Source organism: Pelmatolapia mariae, linkage group LG20, assembly GCF_036321145.2.
Source record: "Pelmatolapia mariae isolate MD_Pm_ZW linkage group LG20, Pm_UMD_F_2, whole genome shotgun sequence".
Taxonomy (NCBI): domain Eukaryota; kingdom Metazoa; phylum Chordata; class Actinopteri; order Cichliformes; family Cichlidae; genus Pelmatolapia; species Pelmatolapia mariae.
In genome coordinates this window covers 34,977,816-35,004,380 of record NC_086244.1, presented here as the reverse complement: position 1 = coordinate 35,004,380, position 26,565 = coordinate 34,977,816, and the positions used below count along the sequence as shown (strand labels likewise).

Here is a 26,565-nt window from a genome sequence, read left to right as displayed (position 1 = left end):
CTCCTGACTTAGAAGAAGGTGACAACTATAAGATTTATTAGACTGATTTGTATTACATTATACTGCTGATTTACTGTGAATGAGTTACACTGTTTTATGACATTCCATCCTGCTGATTTATAAAGAGAATACTGTTTGCAGACAATCGTGGCCTTGCTTTTCTGATTGTTGGTTTTATGGCTAGGTGGGGGCCACCAGAGGATATAAGAGTTTGAGTAACAGTCTGACATTTTGAGATCTGCTGTGACCCTCTTCATGCACATCTCCCATCCGGATGGTTAATGCTCAAAAGTGTTTGTATGGAATAATAATAATAATTGTATGGAATAAAGGGCACGGGGGCTCTCCCGAACCCAGGCTTCTCGTGGAGAAGAGGGCGTCAATTGCATTCAGGGACCAGTTGATCAAATCCGTAATTCTTCTTTTAGGTGTTTGAGAACAGACTGTAAGACTCTTCCAGTGTAAAGGGAGACAAGTAGACAAGACTAGACAGAGGCACGAGAAAGCCAAGCAGGAAAGATAAGGGAGAGGGAGAAAGTGTGACCGCCTTCATCAAGAGCCAAACGAGACACAGTTCTGCTCTCTAGGCGAACCAGCCCTTGTCCACCTTCCTCTTTGGGCAAAAAAAGTGCAGCCTGGGGTAACCAGTGTCGGTTATCCCCCCCCAAAAAAATTGATCCTATCAACAACAAAATCATACTACGACACACACTAATAAACTACATTCACTATGACCTCAATACCTAATACACAGTCCAATATTTCTACAGTGTACTGTTATGAAAACAACAGAATGATGATGAGACACTGTGGTAAAGTTTTAGAGGTTTATTTGCAGATAGTTATGAATACAGGATAAACACTGTGGGCTCCAGGAGACGGGGCAGAGGTAGTGAAGGTTGTCTGAAGGCACACTCAGACACTGTCACAGAAGGTTGCGGAGATCCGTAACGTTGAAACGTCTGCACAGAAACAGAGAGTGAGCAAAGGCAAGAACTGATGGAAAATGTGACATGACTGTGGCATGATACCTTGGTAATGCAATGATCTGGTTGTTTAGAAGCCAGCGTGAAGACCTCATGAGGAACAGGCGAGTAATCAGCTGATTGTTGACAAGTGACCGAGGGACAGGAAGGTGGAGGAGCATCCCCTAAAAAAGACAAGCACACGGACAACAACACAGGCATACACCGAAAGAGGAGAGAGAGAAAGAAGCAGGCCAGCAAAAGAGGGCAAGGGAACGATGACGTCTACAGAGACCCATTTTCATTTGGTACATCGTGTTACCAGATGTCAGTTTGTGATGTTAGATCCCAACTTGTCAGTCAAGAAACCTTTTTCCAAAGATATCAGCACAAACCAAAATCACTGTGCGGATTAAAAACAGTAAATTGTCGAAGTTTGTGACGGATCATCCCATTTTCTGTTTGTAATCTGATTAAATCAGATGTATAGCACTGCCTGCATTTGTGAGTAGTGTCTCACTGTTGTTCAGTGGGTGCAGCCGTGTTGGGAGAGGGTCGCCATGGCTATAAGCCAGGGCAGCTTCCGGGATGATGGTTCTGGCTCCTATTTGTTTTTACTTACAGGTGATGACGTGAGGGGAGCCGCGGTGGTATCGAGCGACGGACTCCAGTGCAGAATGCTAACTGGGCTGGGATGTGATGGGCCCAGTGGACGGACGAGACTGGGACAGGAGGCTCCTCGTCTGCCTGGCACGAGGCTGGCCTGGACCCCGCTCAGCAAGAGGAATTTCTGTCCAGCTCAAGAACACACAAGGAATATTCGTCCTGGGTTGTGGGACTGGGTGGGATTTTTGTGCACGAAGAGAATTGTATTTTGACCAGTTTTAGAATAATCTTATCTAGTCTCGGTGGGAATTTTAGCATATTGAGAATATTTTATTGTATAATTTATTTCTTAGTATCTGGTTTGTCTTATTCCTGCTGTCCACCTGGTGGAATAAACAGTTTCTGATCAGACAATCACTTCTGTGTTATAATGTTAACTGAAGTTTCTCAGGTCAGATGACCAATAGATGATAAGAAATATACTCTTAGCAATTATTAGAGTTGAAAAGTACTTTGCAAGTCAAAGTACTAAATCGGGTTAGGTTGAGGCTTAATCCTTCACCTTAAATGGTTCAGATTGTCTCTAAATGGATGAATGAAACAATACTTTCCTGTCAAAAACAATATTTTAGTCAGGGCTAGCAGAAAGTTTCATATATATCATGAACATCTTTCCTATTTGTCTTCCTATAGTTTAGTTTCATTTTCTTACCCCACCCCCAACCGGTGGAGGCAGATGGCCGCCCTCCCTGAGCCTGGTTCTGCCGAAAATGGAGTTTTTCCTTCCCACTGTTGCCAAGTGCTTGCTCATAGGGGATCATTTGATTGTTGGGGCTTTTTCTGTATTATTGCACAACCTTTATCTTACCATATATTTCAAGTTTATATGTTGTGAATTGGCTTGATTTAAATCAAACTGAACTGCATTCAATTAAAGCCAAATATAACTTGTAATCGAATCTATTCAAATGTAAAGTCCTCTCACTCAATTTGGACTAGCACTGAAAAACACACTGACATCCTCTGTTTCCCAATTAGCAGATCAGAGGGTGCTGTTTTATTCATGACTCAATACTTGAATGGTTTTATCCTGTTTATAAATAAACATTTTAAAATGGCATTGCTTCATTGTATGATTAGTTCTTTGTCTGTGTCAGTCCTTAATACACACACATGTATACAATAATTCTAGTTGCCACAGTCTCCGGAGATCCTATGCTCTGTTTTCTCATACTTTTCTTCACTGTTTACCTCATTCTGCCCAATAAAATGTACATTTTTGTAAACAATGACTTGTTTTATGCCATTAAAAAGAAACATGTCTCCATACGAGGACGTACTTGAAAAGAAAAAGTCACCACTTTGCATTTTACAAATCAAGTAAACAAACACGGGGCTATTTATCATATAACTAACTTTTAGGTATGTGGGATAGAAGGACTGGAGCTTTAAATGTTGTGCCTCCATAATTATTCTAGAGTCTTTACAGTGTTCAGCCCCTGCTGTGATTTGGTTCTACATACATAAACTTGAAGTGAATTAATCCACCTGTTCACAGGAGATCACAGGAAGATGACACCAAACATCAGAAGATCTTATTGTGCGCCACAGTAAAAGGCTGGTTTCTTGGGACTAAAAGCACATAATAAACTACAGCAGAAGCTCACATAAAGCAGGAAATAAGCAGGCAGCACTTCATCTGCTAATGCACGTTTCCCACTTTTATTGTTGCCTCATTCACTAACAGTTCAATGGTGCAAGATTACCATACACAGAATTAGGATATCTGCATGACACATCTGGGGTTAACTGATATTAAATTTCAGAGGGGGAAGGTGGGAAATATCACGGCTAGTTTTGTTTGAAAGGCATCAACAGAAAAACAAACACAGAAAAAAGTGATGAGGTGAAGAAAGACACAATAAGTCTGCTGTCGTTTTAGATGTCACCAGCTACTTTGTATAGTCCTATATCTCTGATATTAAAAAATTAAAATGAGTTAAAATACACCTTTATTTTGATAGAGTTCAGATGGATGCCTAGCATGACTAATGAGTAGATCTCCTCCAAAAAAACAACAGACTTCTAATTCACTCAAACCACTTTCTAATAAAGAGGAAGCACTAATGTAACTCACCTCCTCAGTGGAGGTGCAGGGGTTACATGTTAGGTCTCCTTTTCCTTTCATTTGGTTTAATATGAGTGGAACAACTAAACCGCACAGACTTTATCTGATCAGTTAGTTCAACCTTTTATTAATATGTGCAAAGAGCTGCAAACAAATACATATACATTGCAAACAATAAATGCACAATCCAAAATAAAAACACCTCTGCAAATGAAGTGGAAACGTTTGCTCTGGCAGCGCTTCGCATCAACATGTATATGAGGTACATTGCACTTTTGAGACTTGATCTGTGCATAGGTGCATCTTTGATGTGCAGCTCAGAGATCCACAATCCAGCACGTTTCTGTTTCTCTGACTGTCAGGCTGGCTGACCCGAGGTCACGTCAGAGCTTTATTTTTTATCTATATGTAACAGACAGCTGAACACGAGTACTTCACTTCAGAGATTTCAGCCGACGCTGGTGTGACAGCGAGGGGAGTCATGGGACTACATCGTAATCTGTCCTGCGGGCCATTTAAAAGCAGCTTTGCTGGCTAACCACTGCCGTCAAAGCAAAAAAACTAAAGAAACATTGCACCTTCATTCTTTTTTCCTTACGTCCTTCTAACCTTTTCACTGTGTTTTCTTTGCGTCTTGACAACAAGAGTGTAAAGTTAATAGCAGTAAATGTCAAGGCTTCTGATTCTCAGTGAGATAGAGCAAGCTAGAGGAGCAGAGAGGAATGTGTTAAATGAGGGTTAACTAACACACTGATCCCAGAACACACCCGATGTACAAATCAAGTTTTCTCCTTAGTTCGTTTTCATCCTCCTAGTCCTCCTCCTCCTCATCTCCTTGTAACCTTGTTTTTATTCCTTGGGATGAAAAAGCAAAAAGGGGCCCAAATCTACTCCTGCAGGAACAATTGGTCATTGTTTGTTTTTTTAAACTGCTGAGATATGAAGCGATCCTCGCTTGTTTGTCTCTAGTTAGTCTGCAGTTTTAATGTTAACACAAATGCATGAGTATTTTACTGACTCACTAACTGACACTGGCACTATTGGGGGTTTAGAGGCGGCGTATGTACACAGATTGAGGAGGATCTACGTATGACGTGGACGACAGTGGAACCGCTCCGCCCGCTCAGTTCTTCGTCAGGCCGCTGCGCCGCCTCGCCAGCTTAGATCTGCGGGGAGAGTTTTATGTTGTGAGGAGAAGGGAATGTTTTTGAAGGGTGCAGAAGCTGCACGTTTGACTGTGGTGTGAGAGGAGCGTGTGTGTGTACCTTATCCTTCCTGCTAGCAGAGGACTAAAAGCGTACAGCCATTCGTTCATGTCTTTCTGGTTGTTGGCCTGCAGGAGGATGCCTCGATGTTTTGTGTACACTGCAAATGTGTTGGGCATCTGAAAAGAAAACATCACATTATATTCATGTTCATTCAAATGATAAATCCCAGTCCATTTGCCATTTCATCATTCAATGTGTCCAAAATTGGCCAACGTGCACCAAAACCATTTGAATGAATCTCATTAAAAACAAACGTGTTACATCGAGCCTTTCTCTATCCTGCCTCAAACCTTAAGCATGGCGTGCTGGTCTTTGCTGTATTCCACCTGTGCTGTGGAGAGGTTGACGGCGCCTCGCTCCACGGGGTCCTTGTCGCTGTTGTAGATGAAGACGTAGGGCCGGCGAACAACCACAAAATGCTTCACCTATGAGTTAGAGCGAGGCTCCACGAAGCTTAGAAAACCCTTCTTGGACACAACAGATCTGAAAAGAAGAGATTTGATTCATTCATTCACATTCATCCTTGAATCATGACAAAACGTGAGGAATCGCACTGAGGTGAGACCTTGACAACAGATAAATCAGGAGCCACAGAGTGTCAAGTGTCAGCCGACACCAATCGGGACAATGATAAGAGAGAAATTCATTTACAGACACGTGAAAAAGCAGTCTAAGGTTCTGGATCTAGATTATTACAACACATCATTATTTATTTAAAACAACCCAAAATGCACAAATGACTATAACCAAGTACATGTGACCTGTGAGTACCTGTGATTCAGCAGCTGATGGAACCAACTTTAGCAGCAAAAACTTGAGGTAATCGTTTTTTGTTAGTGTTTCACAGCAGTGTGGACGGATTTGTGGCCCATTTGTCTTTACAATGTTTCTTCGGTTCATTGAAGTTTGCAGATATTTATTCATTCACAGCTTTCTTAACGTTCAATCATGTTGAAGTCTCAACTTTGAGCCACTGCAGCATCACTCTGTTGTTGCTTTGCTGCTGCGCTCTGGAGTCACTGACCCAACGATGATCTCATTTGACTCTAGAGTACTTCATGGCTCACTCAGTGACCTAGACACTTTGCAGGTTCTTTGGCAGCAAAAAAAGCCCAAATAATCATCACGATTTATTCATAACACACGTGAAAAGACCCAGGAAAACCGAGTTAACGATAAAAACGATAACAAAATAACGCTGAAAACTGATAAAAACCCTGAAAACCATACATTTCACACCTGAGCCTCAACTCTTGCGGCCCGGTACCAAACGACTCACGGACCGGTACCGGTCCGAGGCCCGGGGGTTGGGGACCGCTGATCTAGTGCATTTGATTAGCACTTGGCTAATACTGACCCTCTTAACTAATTATGGAAATAGTCTTGGATGTACTTAGTTTTTTAAACATCTGAATTTCGGCTGAGTGTTTGTTAAATAAATAATGACGTGGTATAACGTGTTATGTGTTGTTCATCTGAGGTTGCATTTACCTCATATTAAGACCTACTAAGGACCTGATTTATTTTTAATTATGTCCTAAAACATAAAACCTGAGAGCTCACATAACTGCATATGCTCAGAATATATACAGCACACATGGATACAAATGACTGCCTTGCAGCAGCAATCTTAAGACCATCACTATGAGCTCTATACAAGGTTACACTGTTCCTGTTATTAACAGCAGGGGGCACTATCAGCCACAGACTGAGAGCCAGATATGCTCTGCTGGTGCCTCATTGGCCTCATTGTTCCTGAGGTAAGACTCTATAGTGAGAAACAGCTGAGGGGGAAAACATTGATCTGGAAACGTCTGAGTGTTACAGAGGATATACATAGCACTGTGGTTCAGTGTCACACAATCACAAACAAATACAGAAAAGTAGTAAAAAGGGTGTTGCCTCCAAATATTGCTTTTACTGGTTTGGAGCTTAGGAGGCTTAATATCGACAGGCATGAATGAAGACAGATCAGAACAGCTGTTTGATCACAGCATCCAGTACCAACACAATCATCCACACTCAAGAGCCCTGTTGGCTTCAGAGTCAGCAGCTGAATGTCTAAAATATGAAATGTAATTTTTTGGTCCATCAGCTACAGCTACAGCATGAACTGCTTAAAGTGAGAAGCAGCCTAAAGCCCGACAGATTCATCTTTCCAGACTGAAAATATCTCGCTGCCCTTCTCGTGGATGAGGGTCACCCTTGATCCTGCAGCAAACATAACAGGAGCTCAGGATCACAGTGAGCACAGCTAGAGCAACATTACGCTTTAAAAGAAGATATTAAACTGTGTACAAAGGAAGCAGTTACCACTGTGTGAGTAAGCGGGCGATCGTGGCTCAAGAGTTGGGAGTTCGCCTTGTAAACCGGTTCGAGCCCCGGCCCGGACAGTCTCGGTAGTTGTATCCTTGGGCAAGACACTTCACCCTTGTCTGACTACTGGTTGTGGTCAGAGGGCCCGGTGGCGCCAGTGTCCGGCAGCCTCGCCTCTGTCAGTGCACCCCAGGGGGGCTGTAGCTTGCCATCACCAGTGCGTGAATGTGAACTGGATGTGTAAAGCGCTTTGGGGTCCTTAGGGACTAGTAAAGTGCTATACAAATACAGGCCATTTTAATAAGAAAACAACATGTGCACCAATCCTGTACCTGGTGCAGCAGGTAGGTACCATGGCAGGGCAGGCCTCCACTGTGATCCACGATGGCTGGGATGCACCTGTGCATGGAGGGAGGAGGAGACACAGCATCCCAACTTATAATATTCTTCATGGAGATCATTTTTATGGTTCCTTTAAAGCTTGTGCGTGAATATAACACTCCAGGTGGATACTCACTCTCCAGTGGGCTCCAACTCGCTGATCTCAAACCAGACCAGCAGGTCGTACTTGCTGACACACTGACCCAGGTTGGATTTGGTGATGGTGTTCAACTTGGTGGCTGGAACTGACACACACACACACACACTCACACACACACACACACACACACACACACACACACACACACACACACACACACACACACACACAGAAGCTCAATGTTATCAAGCTGAAAATTTTCTGAATTGAAGAGAAGATGAATAAAAGTGAGGAGTATTTACTACATGCTTTGGGTGACTGAATGGAGGATGGATAGGTGACGTGAAAACACTACTGACCCTTTATACTGAGCCAGTAGCTCACACACTTCTATTAAATCTGTCTATAGAGCCAGTAATCACAGAGGATAGATACTGGAAGCAAACTGAAATGTTAGGAGGAACTAAATTACAGATTACAACACCAGTGGCAGCACCCTGCTGTCTCACACATCAGGATCACGGTCCTGTTGAAACGGGCTAATCACTAAAGCTCACAGTTGCATTCGTCTATACTCAATATGATCGAAAGGAATGTTATTACACTTGAAAACTGCTCTACTCACGTCTTCATTGGTGTGAATGACATGTCATTGATCCTGAAGCTGTCTCCTCAGGACAGTTTCTAAGCAACGGATGGGAATAGGATAGTATTTCCTGGATGCTGTTGGAGGAATGTTGACTTAATAAAAATACCTTTTATTTATATATGCATATAAAATTAGCCAATGTGATTAGAATACAATCGTTTACACATTTCTAACAAAATCTGCTGCATTAAATATGAATTATCACTGCATGACTGGATCTGCTGTTTGACCCCCACCAACCTGTTCACGTCCTGGCCATGGAGGTGCAGCGGGTGCTGCTGGTAGTGGCTGAACACTTCAAACACGACGGGCTTGCTCTTGATGTTCTCAATAAAAGACTCTGTAACTTCGACAGAAATCTGCTCCAACAGATAAAAATAAAGGGTTTGACAAACTGAGTTAGAATAAAATCGTTGAAGCACAGTTAGTGTGTGTGTAGGTGCAGATGTGTGTGTGTGCACTCACATTCTGGACGTGGTAAAAGCCCAGAGGAGCTCCTTTGCCAGTGTTTTTCAGAGGCTCGGTGGAAAAAGCCTCATTGTGACGGTGCAAGAAACTGAGGGGTTCATTCTGGTTCATCACAATGGTGATCTAGGAGTTAAGATCAGGGCTCAAAGCAAGCCACTCTGCTTCTATGCCAGACACATTCAATCATGTCTTTATGGACCATGTTTGTGCATTAGGTCACAGTCGTGTTGGAAGGGAAAAACACCCTCCCTAAACTGTTCTCACAGTGTTTTAAGCACAGACTGGTCCAAAACGTCTTGGTAACCTGAAGCGTTAAGATTTCCTTTCACTGGAACCGCAAGACCCAGGCCAAAGTCAGAGGAGAAATAAATGAATACTATTAAAAACCAACTACCTCACTGACAGACCACAGTACGTCAAGCTGAAGGACGTCACGTCTGACACTGTGGTCAGCAGCACAGGAGCACCACAGGGAACTGTGCTGTCCCCTCTTCTCTCCACCCTGTACACCTCTGATGTCTGCTACAACTCTGAATCTCAGATGTTTGTGGACGACACAGTCATCATGGGGTGTATCTAGGACAGGGGTAGGCAACTCCAGGCCTCGAGTGCCAGTGTCCTGCAGGTTTTAGATCACACCCTGGGTTAACACACCTGAATCAAATGATTAGTTCATTACCAGGCCTCTGGAGAACTTCAAGAAATGCTGAGGAGCCATTTAGCCCTTTAAATCAGCTGTGATGGATCATGGACACATCTAAAACCTCCAGGACACCGGCACTCGAGGCCTGGAGTTGCCTACCCCTCATCTAGGATGACCAGGAAGAGGAGTACAGGAGTCTGGTGAGAAACTTTGTTACATGGAGTCACACAAACCACCTGCAACTCAACACTTCAAAGACCAAGGAACTGGTTGTGGACTTCGGGAGGTCCAGACCAGGTCCACTGACAGTTCAGATAGAGAGAGAGGAGGTGGAGGTGGTCAACAAGTACTATAAAAATGGAGGCAACTTTGCCTGTGGTAGAATGTATACAATGTATGAAAAAATCTTTACTGCAGATACTAATTTAATAATACTAATTTTGTGTTGTAAGATTTATGAGTTTCATGCTTTCATAGTGGTACTTGGGAGAGCTTGACATTTTTCTCAGGTGGTGTGCACTGTAAAAAGTTTGAGAAACACTGATAAGGGGGTCTGTATGCGGCAGTCATACACACAACTGGACAGTCCAAAAGTTGGCCTACCTATTACTGGCTGAGGTTTTAGTAGAGTTGTGGCTGAACCACATAAAAATATATCATTCATTTTAATCTCCCCAATCAATGATAATGTTATGTTGGAATGTTGTTAAAGAGGGTCAAAAATGTTTCAACCCAGTTTGTTTTGCAGATAGCAGCTTTAATATAGGGAGGACACAACTTCCAGACTGTATGAGTAAAATCAGGTTTTTTCTCTTCGTCAGTTTCATAGTTTCTCTTTTGCCTGTCACTGTTCCCTGTCTGTTTTCTTACCTGGTTCTTCCTGACCTTGTACTTTCTCCTCACGTTCCCCTCTTTCCTCTCTCCCTCTTTGGACTGACAATCATACACAAATAGATTGTATTCAATTAGATGAAAAAATTACATTCATGTGAAAAAAAAAATTATTAAGATCACTAACGAAAAGTCCTCTCTCAGTGTACTTTCAACCAAAAGGCAAATAACCAAACCACATGAACATCTAATAAAAGATATAAAATATTGAAACACTGATCCAACATTATCCTTTATTGATGGATCATTTGTTCTTACACTTTTACCTGAATGTGGCTCCTGCTTTTGAAAAAGCCTTCCTTATATCCATTATGAACCTGGCTGTCTCTCTGTACACAAACACACACACACACAACAGGAGTTATAAGGTTAATGGGCATTCAGTCAGTTAGCTAGTTAGTATCCATTTCAAACAGGACAGTGGTAACAACGGCAGGCTACGGACAATTTTAAGTTTTAGATTTTAAATAGGCTGTATACATTTCAGTGGGAGCAACAGGACGGTCAAATGTCGCAGAATTTACTACAGAGTAGGACGGATTGTAGGGTAGCAAACATCATTGGAAAACACGTTTTCAGCACTGCAGGTTACCTGGGTGTAAGGTTTTTCAGCTAAAAAGAAACACGACTCCTATCTAACTACATAAAGAGTAACTGAAGGTTAAATGCTGCTAATATGTCCTGTTTTAATCCAGCCAATCCACCTCCGCTCCGCTGCGTCTCAGCTACCATCGCTGTGGCAGCAACGACCCTAGAGCCAGAGTGGGGGCGAGCTGGAACAAACCATTTTGGGAGGGGGGAGGGGTTCTCTATACTTTTGTTGTTCAAATGTTCCGTCTCAACCAAGTACTGTATGCTTTTTATATTTTTAGTAGTGTGTCACACAAACAGCAAATATTGTCAAAAAAAAAAAAAAAAGAAGTAAGAAATCTTTGGGGGTGCTTTGATTCATTTTGGGGGAGCTGAAGCACCCCCAGAAATGGGCTAAAATCGCCCCTGCGTAGGAGCATGTTTATAGAACTTAAATATACCAAATATGTCCCGATTCTTCCGGCTTGCGCAGGTGGCGCAGGAGTATACTGCCAGGCTACTAGCTCGTGTGTGACACCTGAGGTCGCTGGTTCGAATCCACGCTGTCCCTCAGCAGCTAGTGGGCTTCTGGGCTGCGCTTAAAGAACCGGAGCCCCTCACTCTTTTGCCCTTTTCTTTTCCTTTTTCTTTGCGCAAAGGCGGCCTGCCCGCCATCTTTCTCTCTTTCAAATAATGACACTTGCTCTTTCTTTCCTCTTCTCTCTTCTCAGCAAAACACTGCCACAATCAGCTCTCTCAGCTGCTCAACAGCCCATCTCAATCTGCTCTCTCACCTCCCAACAAATGCTTCTAACTCACTCAATTTACGCTCTGTACACACAATCTATTCATCAAAACTTAGCTATTTTGGGGGGCTTTCTCAAAATCTTACTGTTATTATTGTAGGACTTGCTCACAAACTCTTTGTTTCCTCACAAAATGGACACAAATCACTTGCATCTGCACTCTGTCCCTCAGCAGCTACATACACACCCGCCGTTCCGACTCGGCCTTGGAGATCAGCATACCAAGGCGTTTGGAAAAGTCTAACAGTCTAAACACAGTTTGCTATCAGGGGAGAGATTGTTTGCTATGTTCAGCTCCAGCCTCCAGACCGCAGCTGGCGCCGATATGGTAGCCGCATGAAATAACGGTGGTGTTCTTTCTTTAGCGCGAACCACTGCATGTCAATTTTACAGTCGTCTAAGGTCCATCACTGGTCTCTCACCACCAGTGTTCACGACAGCCGCGAGCCTCTCCCAGATGTTGTCAGATGTTGTCAGAGTCTCAGTACTCACAGCAGCCGCAAGCTTCTCCAAGATGTCATTATACTCCTGACTTAGAAGAAGGTGACAACTATAAGATTTATTAGACTGATTTGTATTACATTATACTGCTGATTTACTGTGAATGAGTTACACTGTTTTATGACATTCCATCCTGCTGATTTATAAAGAGAATACTGTTTGCAGACAATCGTGGCCTTGCTTTTCTGATTGTTGGTTTTATGGCTAGGTGGGGGCCACCAGAGGATATAAGAGTTTGAGTAACAGTCTGACATTTTGAGATCTGCTATGACCCTCTTCATGCACATCTCCCATCCGGATGGTTAATGCTCAAAAGTGTTTGTATGGAATAATAATAATAATTATATGGAATAAAGGGCACGGGGGCTCTCCCGAACCCAGGCTTCTCGTGGAGAAGAGGGCGTCAATTGCATTCAGGGACCAGTTGATCAAATCCGTAATTCTTCTTTTAGGTGTTTGAGAACAGACTGTAAGACTCTTCCAGTGTAAAGGGAGACAAGTAGACAAGACTAGACAGAGGCACGAGAAAGCCAAGCAGGAAAGATAAGGGAGAGGGAGAAAGTGTGACCGCCTTCATCAAGAGCCAAACGAGACACAGTTCTGCTCTCTAGGCGAACCAGCCCTTGTCCACCTTCCTCTTTGGGCAAAAAAAGTGCAGCCTGGGGTAACCAGTGTCGGTTATCCCCCCCCAAAAAAATTGATCCTATCAACAACAAAATCATACTACGACACACACTAATAAACTACATTCACTATGACCTCAATACCTAATACACAGTCCAATATTTCTACAGTGTACTGTTATGAAAACAACAGAATGATGATGAGACACTGTGGTAAAGTTTTAGAGGTTTATTTGCAGATAGTTATGAATACAGGATAAACACTGTGGGCTCCAGGAGACGGGGCAGAGGTAGTGAAGGTTGTCTGAAGGCACACTCAGACACTGTCACAGAAGGTTGCGGAGATCCGTAACGTTGAAACGTCTGCACAGAAACAGAGAGTGAGCAAAGGCAAGAACTGATGGAAAATGTGACATGACTGTGGCATGATACCTTGGTAATGCAATGATCTGGTTGTTTAGAAACCTTTTTCCAAAGATATCAGCACAAACCAAAATCACTGTGCGGATTAAAAACAGTAAATTGTCGAAGTTTGTGACGGATCATCCCATTTTCTGTTTTTCTAATCTGATTAAATCAGATGTATAGCACTGCCTGCATTTGTGAGTAGTGTCTCACTGTTGTTCAGTGGGTGCAGCCGTGTTGGGAGAGGGTCGCCATGGCTATAAGCCAGGGCAGCTTCCGGGATGATGGTTCTGGCTCCTATTTGTTTTTACTTACAGGTGATGACGTGAGGGGAGCCGCGGTGGTATCGAGCGACGGACTCCAGTGCAGAATGCTAACTGGGCTGGGATGTGATGGGCCCAGTGGACGGACGAGACTGGGACATGAGGCTCCTCGTCTGCCTGGCACGAGGCTGGCCTGGACCCCGCTCAGCAAGAGGAATTTCTGTCCAGCTCAAGAACACACAAGGAATATTCGTCCTGGGTTGTGGGACTGGGTGGGATTTTTGTGCACGAAGAGAATTGTATTTTGACCAGTTTTAGAATAATCTTATCTAGTCTCGGTGGGAATTTTAGCATATTGAGAATATTTTATTGTATAATTTATTTCTTAGTATCTGGTTTGTCTTATTCCTGCTGTCCACCTGGTGGAATAAACAGTTTCTGATCAGACAATCACTTCTGTGTTATAATGTTAACTGAAGTTTCTCAGGTCAGATGACCAATAGATGATAAGAAATATACTCAGCAGAAGCTCAAATAAAGCAGGAAATAAGCAGGCAGCACTTCATCTGCTAATGCACGTTTCCCACTTTTATTGTTGCCTCATTCACTAACAGTTCAATGGTGCAAGATTACCATACACAGAATTAGGATATCTGCATGACACATCTGGGGTTAACTGATATTAAATTTCAGAGGGGGAAGGTGGGAAATATCACGGCTAGTTTTGTTTGAAAGGCATCAACAGAAAAACAAACACAGAAAAAAGTGATGAGGTGAAGAAAGACACAATAAGTCTGCTGTCGTTTTAGATGTCACCAGCTACTTTGTACAGTCCTATATCTCTGATATTAAAAAATTAAAATGAGTTAAAATACACCTTTATTTTGATAGAGTTCAGATGGATGCCTAGCATGACTAATGAGTAGATCTCCTCCAAAAAAAACAACAGACTTCTAATTCACTCAAACCACTTTCTAATAAAGAGGAAGCACTAATGTAACTCACCTCCTCAGTGGAGGTGCAGGGGTTACATGTTAGGTCTCCTTTTCCTTTCATTTGGTTTAATATGAGTGGAACAACTAAACCGCACAGACTTTATCTGATCAGTTAGTTCAACCTTTTATTAATATGTGCAAAGAGCTGCAAACAAATACATATACATTGCAAACAATAAATACACAATCCAAAATAAAAACACCTCTGCAAATGAAGTGGAAACGTTTGCTCTGGCAGCGCTTCGCATCAACATGTATATGAGGTACATTGCACTTTTGAGACTTGATCTGTGCATAGGTGCATCTTTGATGTGCAGCTCAGAGATCCACAATCCAGCACGTTTCTGTTTCTCTGACTGTCAGGCTGGCTGACCCGAGGTCACGTCAGAGCTTTATTTTTTATCTATATGTAACAGACAGCTGAACACGAGTACTTCACTTCAGAGATTTCAGCCGACGCTGGTGTGACAGCGAGGGGAGTCATGGGACTACATCGTAATCTGTCCTGCGGGCCATTTAAAAGCAGCTTTGCTGGCTAACCACTGCCGTCAAAGGAAAAAAACTAAAGAAACATTGCACCTTCATTCTTTTTTCCTTACGTCCTTCTAACCTTTTCACTGTGTTTTCTTTGCGTCTTGACAACAAGAGTGTAAAGTTAATAGCAGTAAATGTCAAGGCTTCTGATTCTCAGTGAGATAGAGCAAGCTAGAGGAGCAGAGAGGAATGTGTTAAATGAGGGTTAACTAACACACTGATCCCAGAACACACCCGATGTACAAATCAAGTTTTCTCCTTAGTTCGTTTTCATCCTCCTAGTCCTCCTCCTCCTCATCTCCTTGTAACCTTGTTTTTATTCCTTGGGATGAAAAAGCAAAAAGGGGCCCAAATCTACTCCTGCAGGAACAATTGGTCATTGTTTGTTTTTTTAAACTGCTGAGATATGAAGCGATCCTCGCTTGTTTGTCTCTAGTTAGTCTGCAGTTTTAATGTTAACACAAATGCATGAGTATTTTACTGACTCACTAACTGACACTGGCACTATTGGGGGTTTAGAGGCGGCGTATGTACACAGATTGAGGAGGATCTACGTATGACGTGGACGACAGTGGAACCGCTCCGCCCGCTCAGTTCTTCGTCAGGCCGCTGCGCCGCCTCGCCAGCTTAGATCTGCGGGGAGAGTTTTATGTTGTGAGGAGAAGGGAATGTTTTTGAAGGGTGCAGAAGCTGCACGTTTGACTGTGGTGTGAGAGGAGCGTGTGTGTGTACCTTATCCTTCCTGCTAGCAGAGGACTAAAAGCGTACAGCCATTCGTTCATGTCTTTCTCATTGTTGGCCTGCAGGAGGATGCCTCGATGTTTTGTGTACACTGCAAATGTGTTGGGCATCTGAAAAGAAAACATCACATTATATTCATGTTCATTCAAATGATAAATCCCAGTCCATTTGCCATTTCATCAGTCAATGTGTCCAAAATTGGCCAACGTGCACCAAAACCATTTGAATGAATCTCATTAAAAACAAACGTGTTACATCGAGCCTTTCTCTATCCTGCCTCAAACCTTAAGCATGGCCTGCTGGTCTTTGCTGTATTCCACCTGTGCTGTGGAGAGGTTGACGGCGCCTCGCTCCACGGGGTCCTTGTCGCTGTTGTAGATGAAGACGTAGGGCCGGCGAACAACCACAAAATGCTTCACCTATGAGTTAGAGCGAGGCTCCACGAAGCTTAGAAAACCCTTCTTGGACACAACAGATCTGAAAAGAAGAGATTTGATTCATTCATTCACATTCATCCTTGAATCATGACAAAACGTGAGGAATCGCACTGAGGTGAGACCTTGACAACAGATAAATCAGGAGCCACAGAGTGTCAAGTGTCAGCCGACACCAATCGGGACAATGATAAGAGAGAAATTCATTTACAGACACGTGAAAAAGCAGTCTAAGGTTCTGGATCTAGATTATTACAACACATCATTATTTATTTAAAACAACCCAAAATGCACAAATGACTATAACCAAGTACATGTGACCTGTGAGTACCTGTGATTCAGCAGCTGATGGAACCAACTTTAGCAGCAAAAACTTGAGGTAATCGTTTTTTGTTAGTGTTTCACAGCAGTGTGGACGGATTTGTGGCCCATTTGTCTTTACAATGTTTCCTCGGTTCATTGAAGTTTGCAGATATTTATTCATTCACAGCTTTCTTAACGTTCAATCATGTTGAAGTCTCAACTTTGAGCCACTGCAGCATCACTCTGTTGTTGCTTTGCTGCTGCGCTCTGGAGTCACTGACCCAACGATGATCTCATTTGACTCTAGAGTACTTCATGGCTCACTCAGTGACCTAGACAGTTTGCAGGTTCTTTGGCAGCAAAAAAAGCCCAAATAATCATCACGATTTATTCATAACACACGTGAAAAGACCCAGGAAAACCGAGTTAACGATAAAAACGATAACAAAATAACGCTGAAAACTGATAAAAACCCTGAAAACCATACATTTCACACCTGAGCCTCAACTCTTGCGGCCCGGTACCAAACGACTCACGGACCGGTACCGGTCCGAGGCCCGGGGGTTGGGGACCGCTGATCTAGTGCATTTGATTAGCACTTGGCTAATACTGACCCTCTTAACTAATTATGGAAATAGTCTTGGATGTACTTAGTTTTTTAAACATCTGAATTTCGGCTGAGTGTTTGTTAAATAAATAATGACGTGGTATAACGTGTTATGTGTTGTTCATCTGAGGTTGCATTTACCTCATATTAAGACCTACTAAGGACCTGATTTATTTTTAATTATGTCCTAAAACATAAAACCTGAGAGCTCACATAACTGCATATGCTCAGAATATATACAGCACACATGGATACAAATGACTGCCTTGCAGCAGCAATCTTAAGACCATCACTATGAGCTCTATACAAGGTTACACTGTTCCTGTTATTAACAGCAGGGGGCACTATCAGCCACAGACTGAGAGCCAGATATGCTCTGCTGGTGCCTCATTGGCCTCATTGTTCCTGAGGTAAGACTCTATAGTGAGAAACAGCTGAGGGGGAAAACATTGATCTGGAAACGTCTGAGAGTTACAGAGGATATACATAGCACTGTGGTTCAGTGTCACACAATCACAAACAAATACAGAAAAGTAGTAAAAAGGGTGTTGCCTCCAAATATTGCTTTTACTGGTTTGGAGCTTAGGAGGCTTAATATCGACAGGCATGAATGAAGACAGATCAGAACAGCTGTTTGATCACAGCATCCAGTACCAACACAATCATCCACACTCAAGAGCCCTGTTGGCTTCAGAGTCAGCAGCTGAATGTCTAAAATATGAAATGTAATTTTTTGGTCCATCAGCTACAGCTACAGCATGAACTGCTTAAAGTGAGAAGCAGCCTAAAGCCCGACAGATTCATCTTTCCAGACTGAAAATATCTCGCTGCCCTTCTCGTGGATGAGGGTCACCCTTGATCCTGCAGCAAACATAACAGGAGCTCAGGATCACAGTGAGCACAGCTAGAGCAACATTACGCTTTAAAAGAAGATATTAAACTGTGTACAAAGGAAGCAGTTACCACTGTGTGAGTAAGCGGGCGATCGTGGCTCAAGAGTTGGGAGTTTGCCTTGTAAACCGGTTCGAGCCCCGGCCCGGACAGTCTCGGTAGTTGTATCCTTGGGCAAGACACTTCACCCTTGTCTGACTACTGGTTGTGGTCAGAGGGCCCGGTGGCGCCAGTGTCCGGCAGCCTCGCCTCTGTCAGTGCACCCCAGGGGGGCTGTAGCTTGCCATCACCAGTGCGTGAATGTGAACTGGATGTGTAAAGCGCTTTGGGGTCCTTAGGGACTAGTAAAGTGCTATACAAATACAGGCCATTTTAATAAGAAAACAACATGTGCACCAATCCTGTACCTGGTGCAGCAGGTAGGTACCATGGCAGGGCAGGCCTCCACTGTGATCCACGATGGCTGGGATGCACCTGTGCATGGAGGGAGGAGGAGACACAGCATCCCAACTTATAATATTCTTCATGGAGATCATTTTTATGGTTCCTTTAAAGCTTGTGCGTGAATATAACACTCCAGGTGGATACTCACTCTCCAGTGGGCTCCAACTCGCTGATCTCAAACCAGACCAGCAGGTCGTACTTGCTGACACACTGACCCAGGTTGGATTTGGTGATGGTGTTCAACTTGGTGGCTGGAACTGACACACACACACACACACACACACACACACACACACACACACACACACACACACACACACACACACACACACACAGAAGCTCAATGTTATCAAGCTGAAAATTTTCTGAATTGAAGAGAAGATGAATAAAAGTGAGGAGTATTTACTACATGCTTTGGGTGACTGAATGGAGGATGGATAGGTGACGTGAAAACACTACTGACCCTTTATACTGAGCCAGTAGCTCACACACTTCTATTAAATCTGTCTATAGAGCCAGTAATCACAGAGGATAGATACTGGAAGCAAACTGAAATATTAGGAGGAACTAAATCACAGATTACAACACCAGTGGCAGCACCCTGCTGTCTCACACATCAGGATCACGGTCCTGTTGAAACGGGCTAATCACTAAAGCTCACAGTTGCATTCGTCTATACTCAATATGATCGAAAGGAATGTTATTACACTTGAAAACTGCTCTACTCACGTCTTCATTGGTGTGAATGACATGTCATTGATCCTGAAGCTGTCTCCTCAGGACAGTTTCTAAGCAACGGATGGGAATAGGATAGTATTTCCTGGATGCTGTTGGAGGAATGTTGACTTAATAAAAATACCTTTTATTTATATATGCATATAAAATTAGCCAATGTGATTAGAATACAATCGTTTACACATTTCTAACAAAATCTGCTGCATTAAATATGAATTATCACTGCATGACTGGATCTGCTGTTTGACCCCCACCAACCTGTTCACGTCCTGGCCATGGAGGTGCAGCGGGTGCTGCTGGTAGTGGCTGAACACTTCAAACACGACGGGCTTGCTCTTGATGTTCTCAATAAAAGACTCTGTAACTTCGACAGAAATCTGCTCCAACAGATAAAAATAAAGGGTTTGACAAACTGAGTTAGAATAAAATCGTTGAAGCACAGTTAGTGTGTGTGTAGGTGCAGATGTGTGTGTGTGCACTCACATTCTGGACGTGGTAAAAGCCCAGAGGAGCTCCTTTGCCAGTGTTTTTCAGAGGCTCGGTGGAAAAAGCCTCATTGTGACGGTGCAAGAAACTGAGGGGTTCATTCTGGTTCATCACAATGGTGATCTAGGAGTTAAGATCAGGGCTCAAAGCAAGCCACTCTGCTTCTATGCCAGACACATTCAATCATGTCTTTATGGACCATGTTTGTGCATTAGGTCACAGTCGTGTTGGAAGGGAAAAACACCCTCCCTAAACTGTTCTCACAGTGTTTTAAGCACAGACTGGTCCAAAACGTCTTGGTAACCTGAAGCGTTAAGATTTCCTTTCACTGGAACCGCAAGACCCAGGCCAAAGTCAGAGGAGAAATAAATGAATACTATTAAAAACCAACTACCTCACTGACAGACCACAGTACGTCAAGCTGAAGGACGTCACGTCTGACACTGTGGTCAGCAGCACAGGAGCACCACAGGGAACTGTGCTGTCCCCTCTTCTCTCCACCCTGTACACCTCTGATGTCTGCTACAACTCTGAATCTCAGATGTTTGTGGACGACACAGTCATCATGGGGTGTATCTAGGACAGGGGTAGGCAACTCCAGGCCTCGAGTGCCAGTGTCCTGCAGGTTTTAGATCACACCCTGGGTTAACACACCTGAATCAAATGATTAGTTCATTACCAGGCCTCTGGAGAACTTCAAGAAATGCTGAGGAGCCATTTAGCCCTTTAAATCAGCTGTGATGGATCATGGACACATCTAAAACCTCCAGGACCTCGAGGCCTGGAGTTGCCTACCCCTCATCTAGGATGACCAGGAAGAGGAGTACAGGAGTCTGGTGAGAAACTTTGTTACATGGAGTCACACAAACCACCTGCAACTCAACACTTCAAAGACCAAGGAACTGGTTGTGGACTTCGGGAGGTCCAGACCAGGTCCACTGACAGTTCAGATAGAGAGAGAGGAGGTGGAGGTGGTCAACAAGTACTATAAAAATGGAGGCAACTTTGCCTGTGGTAGAATGTATACAATGTATGAAAAAATCTTTACTGCAGATACTAATTTAATAATACTAATTTTGTGTTGTAAGATTTATGAGTTTCATGCTTTCATAGTGGTACTTGGGAGAGCTTGACATTTTTCTCAGGTGGTGTGCACTGTAAAAAGTTTGAGAAACACTGATAAGGGGGTCTGTATGCGGCAGTCATACACACAACTGGACAGTCCAAAAGTTGGCCTACCTATTACTGGCTGAGGTTTTAGTAGAGTTGTGGCTGAACCACATAAAAATATATCATTCATTTTAATCTCCCCAATCAATGATAATGTTATGTTGGAATGTTGTTAAAGAGGGTCAAAAATGTTTCAACCCAGTTTGTTTTGCAGATAGCAGCTTTAATATAGGGAGGACACAACTTCCAGACTGTATGAGTAAAATCAGGTTTTTTCTCTTCGTCAGTTTCATAGTTTCTCTTTTGCCTGTCACTGTTCCCTGTCTGTTTTCTTACCTGGTTCTTCCTGACCTTGTACTTTCTCCTCACGTTCCCCTCTTTCCTCTCTCCCTCTTTGGACTGACAATCATACACAAATAGATTGTATTCAATTAGATGAAAAAATTACATTCATGTGAAAAAAAAAATTATTAAGATCACTAACGAAAAGTCCTCTCTCAGTGTACTTTCAACCAAAAGGCAAATAACCAAACCACATGAACATCTAATAAAAGATATAAAATATTGAAACACTGATCCAACATTATCCTTTATTGATGGATCATTTGTTCTTACACTTTTACCTGAATGTGGCTCCTGCTTTTGAAAAAGCCTTCCTTATATCCATTATGAACCTGGCTGTCTCTCTGTACACAAACACACACACACACAACAGGAGTTATAAGGTTAATGGGCATTCAGTCAGTTAGCTAGTTAGTATCCATTTCAAACAGGACAGTGGTAACAACGGCAGGCTACGGACAATTTTAAGTTTTAGATTTTAAATAGGCTGTATACATTTCAGTGGGAGCAACAGGACGGTCAAATGTCGCAGAATTTACTACAGAGTAGGACGGATTGTAGGGTAGCAAACATCATTGGAAAACACGTTTTCAGCACTGCAGGTTACCTGGGTGTAAGGTTTTTCAGCTAAAAAGAAACACGACTCCTATCTAACTACATAAAGAGTAACTGAAGGTTAAATGCTGCTAATATGTCCTGTTTTAATCCAGCCAATCCACCTCCGCTCCGCTGCGTCTCAGCTACCATCGCTGTGGCAGCAACGACCCTAGAGCCAGAGTGGGGGCGAGCTGGAACAAACCATTTTGGGAGGGGGGAGGGGTTCTCTATACTTTTGTTGTTCAAATGTTCCGTCTCAACCAAGTACTGTATGCTTTTTATATTTTTAGTAGTGTGTCACACAAACAGCAAATATTGTCAAAAAAAAAAAAAAAAGAAGTAAGAAATCTTTGGGGGTGCTTTGATTCATTTTGGGGGAGCTGAAGCACCCCCAGAAATGGGCTAAAATCGCCCCTGCGTAGGAGCATGTTTATAGAACTTAAATATACCAAATATGTCCCGATTCTTCCGGCTTGCGCAGGTGGCGCAGGAGTATACTGCCAGGCTACTAGCTCGTGTGTGACACCTGAGGTCGCTGGTTCGAATCCACGCTGTCCCTCAGCAGCTAGTGGGCTTCTGGGCTGCGCTTAAAGAACCGGAGCCCCTCACTCTTTTGCCCTTTTCTTTTCCTTTTTCTTTGCGCAAAGGCGGCCTGCCCGCCATCTTTCTCTCTTTCAAATAATGACACTTGCTCTTTCTTTCCTCTTCTCTCTTCTCAGCAAAACACTGCCACAATCAGCTCTCTCAGCTGCTCAACAGCCCATCTCAATCTGCTCTCTCACCTCCCAACAAATGCTTCTAACTCACTCAATTTACGCTCTGTACACACAATCTATTCATCAAAACTTAGCTATTTTGGGGGGCTTTCTCAAAATCTTACTGTTATTATTGTAGGACTTGCTCACAAACTCTTTGTTTCCTCACAAAATGGACACAAATCACTTGCATCTGCACTCTGTCCCTCAGCAGCTACATACACACCCGCCGTTCCGACTCGGCCTTGGAGATCAGCATACCAAGGCGTTCGGAAAAGTCTAACAGTCTAAACACAGTTTGCTATCAGGGGAGAGATTGTTTGCTATGTTCAGCTCCAGCCTCCAGACCGCAGCTGGCGCCGATATGGTAGCCGCATGAAATAACGGTGGTGTTCTTTCTTTAGCGCGAACCACTGCATGTCAATTTTACAGTCGTCTAAGGTCCATCACTGGTCTCTCACCACCAGTGTTCACGACAGCCGCGAGCCTCTCCCAGATGTTGTCAGATGTTGTCAGAGTCTCAGTACTCACAGCAGCCGCAAGCTTCTCCAAGATGTCATCCGTGCTGCATCTAATGAGTGTGAGGTTATTATACTGTCATATGTTACATTATACTTTTAATCAAAGAATGGTTGAATCATGATACTGCTGTAGGCCACATTACACTTATACTTATTATAGATGGTGTAATCATTATGTAGTTTAGTTTGCATTATACTCCTGACTTAGAAGAAGGTGACAACTATAAGATTTATTAGACTGATTTGTATTACATTATACTGCTGATTTACTGTGAATGAGTTACACTGTTTTATGACATTCCATCCTGCTGATTTATAAAGAGAATACTGTTTGCAGACAATCGTGGCCTTGCTTTTCTGATTGTTGGTTTTATGGCTAGGTGGGGGCCACCAGAGGCTATAAGAGTTTGAGTAACAGTCTGACATTTTGAGATCTGCTGTGACCCTCTTCATGCACATCTCCCATCCGGATGGTTAATGCTCAAAAGTGTTTGTATGGAATAATAATAATAATTGTATGGAATAAAGGGCACGGGGGCTCTCCCGAACCCAGGCTTCTCGTGGAGAAGAGGGCGTCAATTGCATTCAGGGACCAGTTGATCAAATCCGTAATTCTTCTTTTAGGTGTTTGAGAACAGACTGTAAGACTCTTCCAGTGTAAAGGGAGACAAGTAGACAAGACTAGACAGAGGCACGAGAAAGCCAAGCAGGAAAGATAAGGGAGAGGGAGAAAGTTTGACCGCCTTCATCAAGAGCCAAACGAGACACAGTTCTGCTCTCTAGGCGAACCAGCCCTTGTCCACCTTCCTCTTTGGGCAAAAAAAGTGCAGCCTGGGGTAACCAGTGTCGGTTATCCCCCCCCAAAAAAATTGATCCTATCAACAACAAAATCATACTACGACACACACTAATAAACTACATTCACTATGACCTCAATACCTAATACACAGTCCAATATTTCTACAGTGTACTGTTATGAAAACAACAGAATGATGATGAGACACTGTGGTAAAGTTTTAGAGGTTTATTTGCAGATAGTTATGAATACATGATAAACACTGTGGGCTCCAGGAGACGGGGCAGAGGTAGTGAAGGTTGTCTGAAGGCACACTCAGACACTGTCACAGAAGGTTGCGGAGATCCGTAACGTTGAAACGTCTGCACAGAAACAGAGAGTGAGCAAAGGCAAGAACTGATGGAAAATGTGACATGACTGTGGCATGATACCTTGGTAATGCAATGATCTGGTTGTTTAGAAGCCAGCATGAAGACCTCATGAGGAACAGGCGAGTAATCAGCTGATTGTTGACAAGTGACCGAGGGACAGGAAGGTGGAGGAGCATCCCCTAAAAAAGACAAGCACACGGACAACAACACAGGCATACACCGAAAGAGGAGAGAGAGAAAGAAGCAGTCCAGCAAAAGAGGGCAAGGGAACGATGACGTCTACAGAGACCCATTTTCATTTGGTACATCGTGTTACCAGATGTCAGTTTGTGATGTTAGATCCCAACTTGTCAGTCAAGAAACCTTTTTCCAAAGATATCAGCACAAACCAAAATCACTGTGCGGATTAAAAACAGTAAATTGTCGAAGTTTGTGACGGATCATCCCATTTTCTGTTTGTAATCTGATTAAATCAGATGTATAGCACTGCCTGCATTTGTGAGTAGTGTCTCACTGTTGTTCAGTGGGTGCAGCCGTGTTGGGAGAGGGTCGCCATGGCTATAAGCCAGGGCAGCTTCCGGGATGATGGTTCTGGCTCCTATTTGTTTTTACTTACAGGTGATGACGTGAGGGGAGCCGCGGTGGTATCGAGCGACGGACTCCAGTGCAGAATGCTAACTGGGCTGGGATGTGATGGGCCCAGTGGACGGACGAGACTGGGACAGGAGGCTCCTCGTCTGCCTGGCACGAGGCTGGCCTGGACCCCGCTCAGCAAGAGGAATTTCTGTCCAGCTCAAGAACACACAAGGAATATTCGTCCTGGGTTGTGGGACTGGGTGGGATTTTTGTGCACGAAGAGAATTGTATTTTGACCAGTTTTAGAATAACCTTATCTAGTCTCGGTGGGAATTTTAGCATATTGAGAATATTTTATTGTATAATTTATTTCTTAGTATCTGGTTTGTCTTATTCCTGCTGTCCACCTGGTGGAATAAACAGTTTCTGATCAGACAATCACTTCTGTGTTATAATGTTAACTGAAGTTTCTCAGGTCAGATGACCAATAGATGATAAGAAATATACTCTTAGCAATTATTAGAGTTGAAAAGTACTTTGCAAGTCAAAGTACTAAATCGGGTTAGGTTGAGGCTTAATCCTTCACCTTAAATGGTTCAGATTGTCTCTAAATGGATGAATGAAACAATACTTTCCTGTCAAAAACAATATTTTAGTCAGGGCTAGCAGAAAGTTTCATATATATCATGAACATCTTTCCTATTTGTCTTCCTATAGTTTAGTTTCATTTTCTTACCCCACCCCCAACCGGTGGAGGCAGATGGCCGCCCTCCCTGAGCCTGGTTCTGCCGAAAATGGAGTTTTTCCTTCCCACTGTTGCCAAGTGCTTGCTCATAGGGGATCATTTGATTGTTGGGGCTTTCTCTGTATTATTGCACAACCTTTATCTTACCATATATTTCAAGTTTATATGTTGTGAATTGGCTTGATTTAAATCAAACTGAACTGCATTCAATTAAAGCCAAATATAACTTGTAATCGAATCTATTCAAATGTAAAGTCCTCTCACTCAATTTGGACTAGCACTGAAAAACACACTGACATCCTCTGTTTCCCAATTAGCAGATCAGAGGGTGCTGTTTTATTCATGACTCAATACTTGAATGGTTTTATCCTGTTTATAAATAAACATTTTAAAATGGCATTGCTTCATTGTATGATTAGTCCTTTGTCTGTGTCAGTCCTTAATACACACACATGTATACAATAATTCTAGTTGCCACAGTCTCCGGAGATCCTATGCTCTGTTTTCTCATACTTTTCTTCACTGTTTACCTCATTCTGCCCAATAAAATGTACATTTTTGTAAACAATGACTTGTTTTATGCCATTAAAAAGAAACATGTCTCCATACGAGGACGTACTTGAAAAGAAAAAGTCACCACTTTGCATTTTACAAATCAAGTAAACAAACACGGGGCTATTTATCATATAACTAACTTTTAGGTATGTGGGATAGAAGGACTGGAGCTTTAAATGTTGTGCCTCCATAATTATTCTAGAGTCTTTACAGTGTTCAGCCCCTGCTGTGATTTGGTTCTACATACATAAACTTGAAGTGAATTAATCCACCTGTTCACAGGAGATCACAGGAAGATGACACCAAACATCAGAAGATCTTATTGTGCGCCACAGTAAAAGGCTGGTTTCTTGGGACTAAAAGCACATAATAAACTACAGCAGA

At 42.9% G+C, this 26,565-nt stretch overlaps 2 long non-coding RNA genes across 7 annotated transcripts; both read right to left on the bottom strand.

Annotated features, from left to right (window-relative positions):
* Positions 1–3,885: 3,885 nt before the first annotated feature.
* LOC134618167 (uncharacterized) lies at positions 3,886–10,572 on the bottom strand. Of its 3 annotated transcripts, none has more exons than XR_010091841.1 (9): positions 10,395–10,572; positions 8,879–9,004; positions 8,654–8,772; positions 8,390–8,487; positions 7,801–7,909; positions 7,616–7,682; positions 5,258–5,450; positions 4,965–5,083; positions 3,886–4,865 (listed from the first exon to the last, which is right to left on the bottom strand). It is a non-coding gene; the product is annotated as an uncharacterized LOC134618167 (long non-coding RNA). The 3 variants fall into 3 exon arrangements; XR_010091843.1 differs by having other exon boundaries at positions 8,390–8,448; XR_010091842.1 differs by lacking the exon at positions 8,879–9,004.
* Positions 10,573–14,525: 3,953 nt separating this feature from the next.
* LOC134618161 (uncharacterized) lies at positions 14,526–21,437 on the bottom strand. 4 transcript variants are annotated; one of them, XR_010091831.1, is made up of 9 exons: positions 21,260–21,437; positions 19,751–19,876; positions 19,526–19,644; positions 19,262–19,359; positions 18,681–18,789; positions 18,496–18,562; positions 16,138–16,330; positions 15,845–15,963; positions 14,526–15,745 (listed from the first exon to the last, which is right to left on the bottom strand). It is a non-coding gene; the product is annotated as an uncharacterized LOC134618161 (long non-coding RNA). The 4 variants fall into 4 exon arrangements; XR_010091830.1 differs by having other exon boundaries at positions 19,751–21,437; XR_010091833.1 differs by having other exon boundaries at positions 19,262–19,320; positions 19,751–21,437.
* Between the last annotated feature and the right edge of the window lie 5,128 nt (positions 21,438–26,565).